The sequence below is a fragment of the Macrotis lagotis genome, chromosome 7 (genome assembly GCF_037893015.1).
Source record: "Macrotis lagotis isolate mMagLag1 chromosome 7, bilby.v1.9.chrom.fasta, whole genome shotgun sequence".
Classification (NCBI taxonomy): Eukaryota; Metazoa; Chordata; class Mammalia; order Peramelemorphia; family Peramelidae; genus Macrotis; species Macrotis lagotis.
Genome location: NC_133664.1, coordinates 143,040,153 through 143,054,308, shown reverse-complemented (window position 1 = coordinate 143,054,308; position 14,156 = coordinate 143,040,153). Strand labels below are relative to the sequence as shown.

Below are 14,156 nucleotides of genomic sequence, written 5' to 3'. Positions count from 1 at the left end.
ATGCTTAAGATTAAGAAGTATATACTTAAATTATAAAATATATACTTTATATTTATATAAAGTATAAAATGTGTAAATTATAAAATATTAAGTATATATTTAAAGAAGTATCAATTATGGCAGTTCAGTTGATGAGATACTTAATTGATTCTTTAGAGTATTTTTTCTTTTTTTTTTCCACCTTTGTTCTATCTGGAAATCCCAGAGTTTTCAGACAGAAAGTAGAAATGACCGATTTTTGCTCTTGTTGACTAAATAAATACTTTTGTGGAAGTGTAAAAAGATACATTTGGATAGATTTTAGACATATTAAGTAGTATATCCTAGTTCCTGTCCCTTAGCATCCCTGACGTAAACTATTGTGCCTTTTGATTGTAATCAGAAGTTATTGATTACCTAGAGAGACAGGCGCAGTTATGCTAGGGAAAAATAAAAATCTTCTACAATAGTACTAGGTCTGCAACTTGAGGCTTTTCTAAGAACGGAAATGTCACAATACTATCCTGCCATTACATTCCACTTCCACCTATGGAGTTAGAGCAACCGTCATCTTTAATGCAGCTACTTGTGTTGCGGGTGGACAAACTCAATGACCAACATTTTCTGCTAGAGATGGTTCCTGCTTCTAGTTACTATTTCTGAGGAATAAATTCTGGGGTTCTAGAAGCAACCTATAATTGTCCTTCACTGTAAAACAGGCCCACTTGAAAAGTCCATTAATAATAGAGCAGGTAGAGACAAATAACTGACCTGAGTGTTTCAACCTTACCTTGGAAACAGGTCTGCCAGTCAGGAGAGAAGTTTCCAAGGCTTACATATCTTGTCCAGATGATTGACATCTTCATTAGTCAAAGAAGAACCTGTTCAGGAATTAAGGCAAAGGATTTCTTGAACTTGCTGAAAAATGTAGCCTTAGTATAATTTCTTATAACTTGATATTTATGCCTAGGACACTTGTAAAAACAGATTGTGGGGCAGAGAGGAAACATAGGTGTAGTTATAGAAGTTATAGAAGAAACACTGGCTTGGGAATCCAAAGGTCAGCATTTGCATCTAGGCTCCATTACATGTAACTTGTATAGCCTTGGCTAAGATGCTTCTTTTTTCTAGGGCTCAGTATTACTCATTTGAAAATTAAGGATTTTTGAATGAGATGATTTACTAAGAAGTATATATGTATATGTGTGTGTAGGAATGTGTGCAAGAATATGTGTACATACATACATAACAAATATAATATATATGCATATACATACATATATCTAAATAGAAATAATTTATATACATAGAACATAAACACACATATAGATTTATGTATCTATATGTAGATACATGTAGGCATATATACACATATATGAATATACACACATGTGTATATGGTATAGCTAGACATAAATAGAATATGAATAGAAAGTCTTATCTTCTCAATTTCAAATAGCTAGGTTTAATAGCTATGTGATCTTGGGCAAATCATTCAACCCTGTTTGCCTCAGTTTTTCTCATCTTTAAAATAAGGTGGAAAAGGAAATGGCAAACCAATCCAGTATTTTTGCCAAGAAAACCCAAAAAGGGGTCATGAAAGAGTCAAATGTGGCTGAAAAGTGACTAAAATAAACACACACACACACACAAACACACACCATTCATTCTTAGTTATCAGCTTTACCCTGACTCCTTTGCCTCTACAAAAGCTTTTATCTCCCCCCCCCTTCCAGTAGATAGCTAGGAATAAATTATACAGGAAAACTTAAGAAAAATAACAAACAAAACTGTAAAGTTAAAGCCTTTGAGAAGGCAGCTGGAGGCCTATTTGTTTTCTCTTCTGTCTTGTTCAGGTTTCAAGGCCCTGCAGGCCAGTGGCCCAGCCTGCCTTTATCCTGTATGTTCAGAAGTGCTTGCCTCACCTGGTGCCTTGGTTCTTTCATTTTCAAAATCATACTCTTTGAATGAATTTCTTCAGGGCTAAAATGATTCTGCATCTCCCCGAAATGGGTTCAGCTTTCTTCTTTGGCCATTCCTCGACTTCTCCAAAGACTGTGCTTTGGTTTTGCAGGTCTGTAAGGGAGGAAATAAGAAAGGCTAAATGGACCTAAAAAGCAGAAGGGTTGGCTAGTAAGGGAGTAGGGAATTAAAAATGGTTTAAAATTCAGTGAAAAAGAGAAATTTCTATGAAAGTTGTTTGGGTGAGAAATCAGAAATTCTCTGATAGAGGGGTATGAAGAGTCAAAATTTCAGTTATTTTTGACTTCTCACTCAACCCTTTTCTATATTTGATCATTTGTGTAGTTTGATTTTTATTTCTATAACAACATCTCTTAAGAGCTATGATTAATACAAGAGCATTCATGACTTCAGAGTTCTGATGCTATCCTTCAAAGAGCTGATGGACTTACAATCCATAATGAGGCATAATTTTATATGTGGTTATTAGGAAATTTGTTTTAATTGACTGCGTTTTTTTTTTAGTTTTTTTTCCAGGCAATGGAGTTAAGTGGCTTGCCCAAGGCCATAACCTAGGTAATTATTAAGTGTCTGAGACCGGATTTGAACTCAGGTACTCCTGACTCTAGGGTTGGTGCTCTATCCACTGCACCACCTAGCTGCCCCAACTGCATATTTCTTGCAAGAAATTTATTTTTCTTTTCTTTTCCTCAGTGAGATAATGTGGGTGGGAGAGTGAAGGAGAGAAAATAGATTTCTGCTAATCTTGAAGAAAAATTGACAAAGTACTTCAGATGTGAAATGTTGCATTCATTTTCAGATAACTTCACTGTATTTTTTATTTTACTTTGGTGTTTTACTTTGTTGCAAGAGATTTCCTACCAAGGGAGAGTAATCTCCAAATACTTATAATATGAAAATAAAACGTCAATAGATTTAAAAGGACAACAACCACCACAATATGCCAGTCCCATTAAATTGAGCCTGTTCTACTTGATGGGAATAAATTATACAGAAAAAACTTTTCAGCATATTGGTGAGAGTCAAAAATATTGATTTCAGTACTAGAGCTGATAGTTACTCGAAGACTTTGAAAGAATTACTTAAACTCTGATTTTTCTGTTCCTTAATTATAAAATAAGGAATGGTGATGTACAATGTTTCCCTCACATTGCAGTATCTATCTTTCCTATAGGGATGTAGTGAAGAAATCATGTAAATTGATTTGTTCTTACCGCTGACACTGACCTCTTTCAGGTCCTCATGAAATCTCACTTGAACTATTGCAGTTTCCTTCCAAGTTTCTCCCAGGTTCTATACACTCTTACACATAGCCATCAAAATAGCATTTCAGACAAACTACAATTATTGAAATTCTCTTGGTTAATTAATAATTTGATCATGTTATCTTGCTTATAATAATAATAACAATGATACTAGCTGGCATTTATCTAACACTTTAGGATTTATATAAAGTACTTCATATGTTAGCTCATTCGATCTTCATAACAGACCTGAGAGGAAGGTGATATTATTATCCCTATTTTACAGATGAGGAAACTGAGTCACAAGATTTGTCTAGCATCTCACAGCTAGTGAAATATCTGAATTCAGATCCTCTTGTCTTTAAGTCCAAGTTTCTATTTCAAAAATTTGAAATTAATAGATTAGTATTTAAGACCCATTACAATTGCACTTCAGTCTATTTTTCTAGCCTCTTCTTACATGATTCACTGAAAAAACTTTCCCCTTTCTTAGTCTGCCTTGAATATGCTCACTCTCTTTCCTCTCTATCCCTGGAATGAACTACTACTGCCTTAATTTGTTTGATGAAATCCTATCTTTTCTTGAAGGGCTGATTCACTTGTTACTTCCCTCAGAAAGTTTTTATTGATTGCCCTCTGGACTTCTAAGATGGAAGTTTACTGCTTTCTGTAATTTCCATAGCAGTTATATCCTAGTCTCATGCATTTACCATATTCTGTTTTAGTCATTTGTATTAACATCCTACTATTATAAGTTTATAATTCTATGAAATATATTATATAGTTATATACATTGATTTTCTATTTTATAATTTTTGACAATAATTATATATTATAGTTTTTGAAAAAGGAGCTTGATTTTAATTAGTCACGTGTACATCAGGACTTGATACACTGCATTGCAGTGTTAAAATGTTTGTTGAATTTAACTAACCTATGTGAAACAATTATTTTTTGACTTTTCTAAATTTAAAATCACTTTAATAGTTTAGAAACATTAAATTTAATTTGTTTAACTATATAATATTATAAGCAAGTAAAATTTTACATAGACACATATATAAATCAAAGGCATAATTTATTCACATAGTAATTAAAAATTTGCTAATTTATTTTTAAGTAACAAGGCTTCATTGAGTATCCCTAGTTTGTCTAATATGGAGCCAACTGAGTCCCTACTATGTGAATGGGAGTAGCCTCTTTGATAACTGCTTGCCCATTTAAAAGTGGGGAGACACTCTTTATTGTGGCAAAGAATTAGAAATTGAGGGGATGCCCTTCAACTGGGGAATAGGTGGACAAGATGTAGTAACTGGAATATTATGCCATTAGAAATGATGAGCTGGATGCTTTCAGAAAAATCTTAGAAGATTTATCAGAATTGATGCAAAGTGAGCAGAACCAGAAGAACATTGTATTCAGTAATAGCAATATTGTGACGATGATCAATTGTGACTGACTTAGTTCTTTTCAACAATACAATAAACCAAGACAATTTCAAAGGACTTAATATGAAAAAATGCAATCCATCTTAAGAGAATTTAAAATTAAAGAAAAAGAATGTTGAACAATTTTTAACATGAAATTGAAAAAATAAAATATAAATAAATTAAAAGTGATGAGACTGAAGCAGGTTTTTTTTTCAGTCTCTTTGCTATCTTTTCAGCTCTGCCATTTTGGGATATTCATATCTGCCCTGCCCAGCCATGAATGGAACCAATGAGAGGTAAAGGATTTCTTTTCTTGATCTATCTTTTATCCTTGCCTCAGGGACATGGGACTATTTTTTTCTGCTTTGTATTATTTTTCCTTAGTTGCGTATGGGAGGCAGAGGGTGATACTTCTCTGACTCAGGGTGACTTTGGAACCTTGTTTATAGATGGGGTAGTTCAGCCTGAGAAGACAGAGGGAATTGAATTCAAGGTGGGTTTTGGAACTTTGAACTGGGACTGTGCTTTACAGGAACTGAGCTAAATTATGAACTTAAACCCCTTCTGTTCCTCAGAGACTGAAGTGGTATGTGAAAGGAGGGTAATTATGTCTCCCAAATATGTTGGTGGTAGTAGTAGTAGTAGTAGTAGTAGTAGTAGTAGTAGTAGTAGTAGTAGTAGTAGTAGAATGTATATTTGTGATTTTATCTTTTGAAGTTAATATATTTGTTTTTAAAATATTTGTTATAAATGAAACCAAAAAAAAAAATATGATCTCTCAGCTTTTATCCAGTTTTGAGAAGCAGGCAAAAACGTGAGAAGAGAATACATTATCCATATAAAAACAAAACAAATCATATTTTACATATTTTTGATTTTATTTTGTTCTTTATAGCTTTAAATCATCATCTTAAGAAGAGGGAAGAACCAAAACTGCCTGTCCAAAATTCCATTTCAATTCTATCATGTGAAACTTTTGTCATGTCTTTTTTCTGAGCTATTTCATCATTTTAGTCTGACAAGCATTTATTAAACTAGGTACAAAGGATACTAAAAGACAAATGAAAAGTTCTCTGCCCTCAAGAAGTAAACATTCTGCTGGACAAATCCAATATGTCCACTGATAAGAAAGTAGCAAAAGTTCTGATACAATAGTGGTGTCAAATTCAGAGAGAAATAGAACCATTAATCAGAATCAGATCCTTAGTTTGCTATGGGTTGCATACTGAGAATATATATATATATATATATATATATATATATATATATATGTATATTGACATTTTTTTATTTCCTTTTCCAACTGTATGCAATGATACTTTTTTACCAATCATGTTTTTACAAGGTTTTGAGTTTTATATTTCTATCCCCCTATCTCTTCTTTCCTCCCCTGACAGAAAGTATTTTAATATAGCTTCTATATTTGTAACCATGCCAAATATAGATCAATATTAAACATATTGTGAGAGAAGAATAAAATCCAAACAAGAAAGAAAATATTAATGAGAAAAAATGACATAATACATAAGACAATTTTAAAAAATTTAAGAAATAAGCTTTGATCTTCATTTAAACTTTTCAGTTCTCCTTCTGGATATGGATGGCATTTTCCATCACAAATCTTTTAAAATTATCTTTCATTATTGTACTCCTGAAGTGAACAAGTCCATCATAGTTGATCATTACCCCATGTTGTTGTTAGTGTATATAATGTTGTCCTGGTTCTGCTCATTTCATTCAACATCAATTCATACAAGTCTTTCCAGGTTTTTCTAAAATCCTGTTTCTCATGATTTCTTATAGGACAATATTGTTCAATCACATACATAAACTACAATTTGTTCAGCTATTCCCTAATTGATAGGCATCAATTTCCAATTCTTTGCCACTACAAAAAAAAAGTTGCTATGAAGATTTTTGTATATGTGGGATTTTTACCCTTTTTTTCATGACTTCTTCAGGATATATACTGGTGTGGCTGGATCAAAGAACATGTATGCTTTTATTGCCCTCTGGGCATAATTCCAAATTGCTCTCCAGAAACAGTGGATCAGTTCATAACTCTACCAACAGTGCGTTAATATCCCAGTTTTCTCACGTCCCCTCCATCACTGATCATTTTCCTTTCTAGTCAAATTGGCCAATCGGAGAAGTATGAGGTGATAACTCAGAGATGTTTTAATTGATATTTCTCTAGTCAGTAATGATTTAGAGCAGTTTTTCATATGACTATAGATAACTTTGATTTCTTCATCTGAGAATTGCCTTTCCATATTCTTTGACCATTTATCAGCTGGGAAATGACTTTTTTTATATAAATTTGTCTCAGTCCTCTCTATGTATTTTAGAAATGAGACATTTGTCAGAAACATTAGTTGTAAAAATTGTTTCCCAATTTACTACATTCCTTTTAATCTTGGTTGCAGTGATTTTATTTGTGCAAAAACTTTTAAATTTAATGTAATCAAAATTATTCAGTTTGTTTTTTATAATGTTCTCTGTCTCTTCTTTGGTCATAAATGGCTCCCCTTTTCCTAGATCTGATAGACTATTTCTTCTTCTCCTAATTGATTTATGAGATTACCTTTTATGTCTAAATGCTGCACCCATTTTGACCTTATTTTGGTATGGTGTGTGAAATGTTGATCTATTCCTAGTTTCTGCCATACTATCTTTCAGTTTTCCCAGCAGTTTTTAATCAAAGAGTGAATTTTTATCCCCAAAGGTGGAATCTTTGGATATTTTGTACCTACTGTATTCCACTGATTCATCCATCTATTTCTTAGTCATTATCAAGCAGTTTTGTTTAATGCTTTATAATATAATTTTAGATCTGATATACTTCAGCTGACTTCCTTTGTATTTCTCCATTAATTTCCATGCTATTCTTGATATTTCCATGATATTCTTTTGTTCCTCCATATGAATTTAGTTACTATTTTTTCTAACTCACTAAAGTAAATTTTTGGAAGTTTGATTGGTATGGCACTAAATAAGTAATTTAATTTAGGTAGAATTGTCATTTTTATTTTATTAGCTCAGCCCATCCATGAGCAACTGACATTTGCCCAGTTATTTAGATCTGCTTTTATTTGTGTGAAAAGTGTTTTATAGTTGAAATAGTTTCTGAATCTGTCTTGGAAGGTAGACTCCCAAGTATCTTATATTGTTTGGTTATTTTAAATGGGATTTTCCTTTCTATCTCTTTTGCTGTATCTTATTAGTAATATTTGTAAATGCTGAGGATTTATGTGGGTTTATTTTATATCCTATGACTTTGCCAAAGATGCTAATTACTTCCAGTAGTTTTTAAGATGACTTTCTAGGGTTCTCTAGGCATACCATCATATCACCTACATAGAATGAGAGCTTTGTTTCTTCATTACTGATTCTGATTACCTCAATATCTTTTTCTTCTCTTATTGATAAAGCTTACATTTCTAATACAATAGTGAATAGTAGTGGTAATAATGGGCATCCTTATTTTGCACCTGATCATATTGGGAATAGTTCTATCTTATTACTGTTACATATAATGCATATTGATAGTTTCTGATAGATGTTGCTTAACATTATAAGGAACATTCCATTTATTACTATACTCTCTAGTGTTTTTGGTAGGAATGGGTATTTTATTTTGTCAAAAGCTTTTTCAGCATGTAATGAGATAATCACATGATTTCTATTGGGCTTGTTATGGATATGGTCAATTATAGAGCCAATCCTACATGATCATAAGGTATTATACAAGTGGTAACTTATTGTAATTGATTTGCTAATATTTTATTTAAAATGTTTACATTCCTATTCATTAGGGAAATTGGTCTAGAATTTTCTTTCTCTGCTTTTGACTCTTCCTTATTTAGGTATCAGCACCATATTGGTGTCATAGAAGGAATTTGGCAGATCTCCTTCTTCACCTTTGTTTCAAAAAGTTTCTATAGAATTGGAATTAATTGTTCTTTAAATGTTTGGTAGAATTCACTTGGGAATCCATCTGGCCTTAGAGAATTTTTCTTAGGGAGTTCAGTGATGACTTATTCAATTTCTTTTTATGAAATAAGGTTATTTAAGCCTTTAATTTCCTCTTCTTTTTAACTTAGACAATTTTATTTTGTAAATATTCATTCATTTCACTCAGATTGTCAGATTTATTGGCATATAGTTGGGAAAAGTAGTTCAGAATTATTTAATTTCCTCATTGATGGTGAGTTCACTTTTTCCATTTTTGATACTAGCAATCTTGTTTTCTTCTTTCTTTTTTAAAATCAAATTAACCAAAAGCTTATCTATTTTTTTCATAAAACCAACTCAGTTTTATTTTTAAGTTCAATAGTTTTCTTGCTTTTGATTTTATTAATTTTACCTTTAATTTTCAGAATTTCTAATTTGGTACTTAATTAGGAATTTTTAATTTGTTCTTTCTCTAACTTTTTTAGTTGCATGATCAGTTCATTGATCTCCTCTTTCTCTATTTCATTCATGTAAGCATTTAGTGTTAAAATGTTTCCCCTAATAACTGCTTTGACTGTGTGAGTTTTAGTATGTTATCTCATTATTGTCATTGTCTTAGATGTAATCATAAATTCTTTCTATGATTTGTTCTTTTAGCCCCTCATTCTTTAAAATTAGGTTATTTAGTTTCCAATTAATTTTAGGTTTATCTTTCCATAGCCATTTACTGTGCATGGTTTTTCTTGCATAATCATCTGAAAAGAATTCATTCAATATTTCTACCTTTCTGCATTTGATGATGAGGTTTTTATACCCTAATACATTGTCAATTTTTGTGTAGGTGCCATGTATCAGAGAAAAAAAGGTATATTCCTTTCTATCCTCATCCAGTTTTCTCCAGCGGTTTGTCATATCAAAGTGTTTTTTTTTTAATTTTTTGCAGGGCAAATGGGGTTAAGTGGCTTGCCCAAGGCCACACAGCTAGGTAATTATTAAGTGTCTGAGACTGGATTTGAACCCAGGTACTCCTGACTCCAAGGCTGGTGCTTTATCCACTATGCCACCTAGCCGCCCCCCAAAGTTTTCTAAGATTCTATTCACCTCATTAATTTCCTTCTTGTTTATTTTATGGTTAGATTTATCTAATTCTGAGGGGGGGGGGCTCTGATCTTTCACCAGGAGAGTTTTGTTGTCTGTGTCTTCCTGTAACTCATTTAACTTCTGTAAGAATTTGGATGCTATACCACTTGGTGCATACACATTTAGTATTGAACTTACTTCATTGTCTATGGTACCTTTTAGAAGGATATAGTTTCCTCATCTCTTTTAATGAGATTTATTTTTTGAAATTGCTTTGTTTGAGATAACAATTGCTATCTCTGCTTTTTTTCACTTTAGCTGAAGCACAATATATTCTGCTCCAATCTTTTACCTTAACTCTGTGAGTATCTCTCTGCTTCAAATGTGTTTTTTATAAGCAGTATATTGTAGGTTTTTAATCCACTTTGCTTTCATTTTATGGGAGAATTTATCCCATTCACATTCACAGGTATTACTAATCCTTTATTGCCCTCCATGCTATCTTCTCTCCATATGAATTTTCCCCCTTCTTTCACCTTCTCCCTTCTTCCCAGTGTTTTGCTTCTGAATACTGCCTCCCTAATTGTGTTTCCTTCCTTCTATCCTCCACCCTCACTTTTTCCCCCCTTTCCCTTTTCCCCTTCTGGGACTGATAGAAAGGAAGAAGGGTTATTTGAATTGCTTATTTCTGTCTGCTTGCAGGATTTTCTCCTTGAGCTGACAATTCTGGAGTTTAACCACAATATTCCTTGGTGTTTTCATTTTGGGATCTCTTTCAAGAAGGGATCAATGGATCTTTTTCAATGATTAATTTGCCCTCTGGTTCCAAGATATCAGGGCAGTTCTCCATAACTATATCTTGAAGAATGAAATCCAGGCTTTTTTTTTAATCAAGATTTTCAGATATTCCAATGATTCTTAAATCATCTCTCCTGTTTTTCCAATGAGGTACTTTACATTTCCTTCTAATTTTTTCATTTTTTGGATTTTGTTTAATAGTTTCTTGGTTTCTCTTGAAGCCATTAGCTTCTGTGAATCCCAATCTGTTTTTCAGAGAGGTATTTTTTCCATTTAGTTTTTGCATCTCCTTTTCCATTTGGTCAATTCTATTTTTAAAGGAGTTGTTATCTTTTTCCATTTGCCTAATTGTGTTTTTGAGGAAATTGTTTTTTCCATTTCTTCAATTATATTTTTAAAGGATTTATTTTCTTCTATTATTTTCTCTTACATTTCTTTTCCCAATTTTTCCATTTGATTTTTTTAAAGTCCTTTCTGATCTCTTCTAAGATGTCTTTCTGGGCTGGAGACCAATTCATATTCTCCTCTGAAGCTTCACATACAGTTCTCCTTCTGTCCTCCTTTTTTTGAGCAAGTGTCCTTATCTCCAAGGTAACATTTAATAGACCCTGCTTTGCACTGGCCTTTTTTCATTTTGGGATGTTAGCTTTCCTTAGGTTTTTGTGTTGGGGGGAGGGGTTGGTTCACAGACCTCCAGTATCCAGATTCCCTAAGAAGCCTTGTTCACTAGAGTGAGAAACTCTCAGTGGACCCTCCCGTAAGGACCCAGAAGCTTTCTCTGGATTGTCTGTGGTGGAGGTTTCAGTGGCCCACTCCCTAGGCCTGGGGCTGAATCTGGGCTGTCCTCACACAATCTGCTTCCATCTTACCCTGCTGCCCCTGTACTGGATTTCTGCTTTCTATCCTGGGCACACCCATGCTCCCGCCCTTGCTGGAAGATGTTCCCTCTATTATTTTGTGGGTTCTGTCACTCTAAAATCTGCTAAGAAGCTTGATTCGTATTGCTTTTGAGGGAAAGTCAGGAGAACTTAAATCAGTGCCTGGCTTCTCTCCACCAACTTGTTCAGAAGTCCTCACTCTATTGTATTTTTATTTATTTTGTTAAATATTTCTCAATTTCACTTTAATCTTGTTCTGTGGTATTTCTTGTAATGACCCACTGGCCTGTTTGATATTGCTGGTATGGAATATCATACCTGAACAATCCCTTGAAGGATTGTGTGTGTGTGTGTGTGTGTGTGTGTGTGTGTGTGTGTACAGGTGAAGTATATAGTGTTAAAGAGGCCTAGCCCCTTTTATGTGAGGGCTTGCTGAATCTTAAATAGTCACCCAAATCTCACCTGTCTCTCCAAGAAGCTGTAGAATGTGAAGAGGTCACCTCCTGATAAAACCTTCTATGGGCTAAACCAGATTGAAGATAACTGACAAGGGGATGTCTGCCACAAGTATGTGAAGCTTCCCTTTGGAGAATGGGTGAATGAGAACTTTTTGTTCCAATGGCCATGAGAGAGACTGAAGCAGGCATCGTGGAGCACTTAGAACTTGATCAGACATCAACAATACTATTCATCCAACTACATCTTGGCCATCAACAGCTGTATTGACTTTTGTCTGGGTACTAGACTTCATTGACTCTGAAATAGAGAGTAAGACTGATGAGTTTTTTGCAACTCTACCTTGCTTAAATCCAGTTCATGCATAATTCACAATTTCACCCCAAGATGTCATTCATTGATTGTCTTTAAAAATGAAGGATAAACAAAAACTATATGTATATGTGTATGTATACCACATAATAGAGGTAAGGAAGGAGAACAATCTAGACTTTAGAGATCAACTTTTCAAAGGCATGGAGACAGAAGATGATATGCAATGTATAAGCAATAGCTTATAAAACCATTTTACCTGGAATGAAGAGGTATGATAATAATCTGAAGAATTTATATTTTATTCTAGTGACAATAGGGAGCTGCTGAAAGATTTTTAAGTAGGGTAATAATCAGATCAGATCATTGTTATAATATCAGATGGTTTAGAATATTGCTTGGAGAAAGGAGAGTAATTAGAAAACCATTGTGAGTTTTAGGTGAGAGAGGAAGAAAGACCTGGCCTAAGGTAGAGACTGAGTGAGTAGATATCATGGAGGTAAATAGAAAAGATTTAACAATTGATTGTATGGGGTGGGGGTATTGTGGGAAATTAAAAAAAAATCAATATTGACTCCTAAGGTGCAACTGTGAGTGATTGAAAGGATGTTTGCCAGTCAGCAAAATTAGGACAGTTTTGAAAAGGGATGTGTTTTAGGAAAATTATGGCTTTCATTTTTTGGATATGTTAAAGATGAGATGCCTGTGGGACCTCCATGTGGGAATAATCAGAAGACAATGTCTATTTCTTCTGAAAGAACATTTTTTTTAGGTTTTTTCAAGGCAAACAGGGTTAAGTGGCTTGCCCAAGGCCACACAGCTAGGTAATTATTAAGTGTCTGAGACCGGATTTGAACCCAGGTACTCCTGACTCCAAGGCCGGTGCTATATCCACTACGCCACCTAGCCGCCCCAATGAAAGAAAAATCTTTTAAAAAAATCATTTTTACAGATTTCTATAAACTGAGTTTGCCTGGACTGAGGCAAGATTTCAAACTTGTTGCATGCTATTTTGCTTCTCTTTACTTACCAGTGTTTCTTTTCATACAGGTCATTTATGGGCTATTTGCATATAGAGGAATGGAATAATGTAATGATAATCTGATAATGCAGTTAAATTCTCCACTTTAGAGATAAAGAAACTGAGGCCCAGGAAGTGGCTTGCAGGTAGTTAATAGTAAGAATTGTTATGACTCAAAACCATATTGTGACTCCCAAAGCAATACCCTTCCAGTATACCACAGGAGTGTATAAGTGATCTTTTTTGAAGGAATTTCTGCTTAAGGAATATATATATATATATATATATATATATATACATATATATATATATATATATTATATATATATATGTGTGTGTGTGTGTGTGTGTGTGTGTATATGTGTGTGTGTGTGTGTGTGTGTGTGTGTGTATGTATAGTTGAGGTAAGTTACACTTAGAGTCTAAATACTCAAATTGACATACCTAATTTTCCATATTACAGACAATTCCCAACTTCAATAGAATAAAGGTAATTGTCCTAACAGATCCAAAGCCTGGCTAGTAGAAGTCATAATTCTTGAAAAAGACATAACAATTTTTTTGATTCTATATGCATTTACAGCTCATTGATAATATGCAGAACAGGGGGTGGCTAGGTGGCGTAGTGGATAAAGCACCGGCCTTGGAGTCAGGAGTATCTGGGTTCAAATCCGGTCTCAGACACTTAATTACCTAGCTGTGTGGCCTTGGGCAAGCCACTTAACCCTGTTTGCCTTGCAAAAACCTAAACAAAAAGATAATATGCAGAACATTATGGCTGTCATGGAAATAAGTACATGAGATCAGACATAGTGTCTCCCCTTAAGGAACTGAAAATCAAGTAAAGTGGATGAAATAAGCTCACAAATGTCCATAATATAAATTCAACAATAAGTGGAATAAGAGATAAAATGCCGACTTGTGAGTCAGGACAACCTGTATTCTGCCTCAAACATTTTGTTGTTGTGCTTCCCTGGACAATTAATTTATTTTTTATGAGTTCCTGTTCATCTTAAAATGG

General features: G+C 33.7%; 1 long non-coding RNA gene across 1 annotated transcript in view; it reads left to right on the top strand.

Moving 5' to 3' along the window:
• Positions 1–14,156, top strand: part of LOC141493858 (uncharacterized) — a 304,223-nt gene that overhangs the window by 137,746 nt on the left and 152,321 nt on the right. The gene's annotated exons all lie outside the window — the stretch shown is intronic.